General features: G+C 36.9%; 1 long non-coding RNA gene across 1 annotated transcript in view; it reads right to left on the bottom strand.

Moving 5' to 3' along the window:
* The window catches only part of LOC104995348, a 15,850-nt gene extending 13,737 nt beyond the window's left edge, over positions 1-2,113 (bottom strand). Inside the window, exons 1-2 of the long non-coding RNA XR_826057.1 lie at positions 1,862-2,113; positions 854-934 (exon numbers count right to left, since the gene is read on the bottom strand). This is a non-coding gene — a long non-coding RNA (uncharacterized LOC104995348). The remainder of the gene's footprint in view (positions 1-853; positions 935-1,861) is intronic.
* Positions 2,114-2,327: the final 214 nt, after the last annotated feature.

Below are 2,327 nucleotides of genomic sequence, written 5' to 3' on the forward strand. Positions count from 1 at the left end.
GGTCTCCCACATTGCAGACAGATTCTTTACCAGCTGAGCCACCAGGGAAGCCCAAGAATACTGGAGTGGGTAGCTTATCCCTTCTCCAGCAGATCTTCCTGAGCCAGGAAATTACAAGAACTATTTATTATTTCTGAAAATGCTTACTAATAGCAATGCACATATTAATTTCTCTCTGATGTCAGAAAAGCAAAATAAACCAAAGCTTCGAAGTTAGGTAAGTTGTGAGAGATGGGGCTGTCTTAGCTTTAATGGTTTTGAAAAACAAACAAACAAACCTTAACCTTAAAAAAATGATTTTATTTGGGTATATATTATTTTCTTTTATTTAGCTTACTTCGAATCTGAAAGATCTACTGATCTCAATGGTCCTACATCATTCTCGGAATTGAGCTGAGGGTTACTTATCAATTAATAGATAGATCCATCTGTCCAGAATGTACAGGCTTCTATCTGTGGAAAACACACTGCACAGAACAGTCAGTTGACTAACTTATCTCCAAATGGGCAAGTTGCTAATCTATTCAGTGTTTTACTGAGTACTGTGCCCTAGACATGACAGATACTATGGAGTAACTAATAATATTCATTAGCTAACAATTATTAGGCATTAAGGATATATCAGACACTGTGCAAAGCACAGTAGATGTATCATCTACTTAATTCTTATTCCAACTCCATGAGGTTGGCAAATAGCATCTTTATAATTTGATATTATCTGGTATTATAATCTTAACACTCTGACATATGGCTGAAAGCACATTTGATGAAGATGGCTGTATTTCATAAGAATTAGTAAAACCCTCTTTTGAAAGTGAGGTTTTATTTCTACAGAAGTTTAACTGTTACTCACCATGAAATGAGGTTGTGTTAAAATACGCTTTAATTCCTTTGCATCGTTATTCTCAGGGTAACATGAAATTTCTTCCAATACCTAAAAAAACAAGCAAGATATAAAATAGTATGAAAATATAAAATTCTTTTTAAATGAAAAAGTATGAATGGATTTTTATGGCAGACAAAATAATTATTCTGGAAAAAAATTCATCATTTTATTCAAAGGTATTAATACAAAAGAACTACATTGGTGGTAATAAAAAATAAAAAAAAATTGCTGTAATAGTCTCTGCCTTCATTACCCAACTATAACTCGAAAGATTATTGAAAAATACAAAACAAAATGACAACTCTGTAATACATATTTATTACAGGCCTAGGTAACTTAATTAAACTTAATGGGAAAATGTCTCTGCAAATCTTTTTCCAAACTTACCATCAAGATGAATCTGTAGTACAAGTTGATAACAGATTTCTTTTATAATTAACAAAACTGTCCATTCCTTTCAGAAAGATTAAAATTGCAAAGGCTCAAACAAAAATAAAGAAGAGAAACACAAATATTTTCCCTTGTAGCCTGACAGAATCAATGTTATTCTCCACACTCATCTCCTCACATAGATAAAACCACGTCTTGGCAATGGTTCCCAGAATTAATTGCCAGGGCATGAAAGGGTTCCCAGTGGGCTCAGTGTTAAAGAATCAACCTGTCAATGCAGGAGACCCAGGTTTGATCCCTGGGTTGAAAAGGTCCCCTGGAGAAGGGAACAGCTACCCACTCCAGTATTCTTGCCTGGGAAATCCTATGGACAGAGAACCCTGGCAGGCTACAGTCTGTAGTGTAGCAGATTTGGATCTGACTGAACAACTAAACCACCACCACTAGTTGAAAAACAAAAGAAACAATCAAAAACTTTCCTCTTTTTACTCACATTTTCTTCACTAATTAGTTGCTAACATTTTCTCTGTACAGGTTTAAATGGTTGTTTTCAAATGAAATTGTTCTTCAAAAGTTATCCCTTACCACTAGAATGGAGTTTGTGACACGAGCCCCAGGGAAGTCCTCTGTTCCTTTTCAGAGTAAACCTATTACTGCAGTTCTAACTGTAGATAGTTGGATTCAGAGTGGTTATAATTCTGTGTACTCAATTCTAAAAGTCAAGCTGATCAAGGATTGCTTGAGCAGTATTGGCTGTCAGGGGCATGCAAGTCATGTACCCACCAGGAGTCTCTTGACTTGCCTTTGAGAATCCTACAAGTGGAGCAGGAAGGGATGTTTTGAGGTCACTTAGCCTAAAGATTGGAGAAGGCAATGGCACCCCACTCCAGTACTCTTGCCTGGAAAATCCCATGGATGGAGGAGCCTGGTAGGCTGCAGTCCATGGGGTCGCTAAGAGTTGGACACGACTGAGCGACTTCACTTTCACTTTTCACTTTCATGCATTGGAGAAGGAAATGGCAACCCACTCCAGTGTTCTTGCCTGGAGAAT

Source organism: Bison bison, unplaced genomic scaffold (assembly GCF_000754665.1).
Source record: "Bison bison bison isolate TAMUID 2011002044 unplaced genomic scaffold, Bison_UMD1.0 scf7180017850802, whole genome shotgun sequence".
NCBI lineage: Eukaryota > Metazoa > Chordata > Mammalia > Artiodactyla > Bovidae > Bison > Bison bison.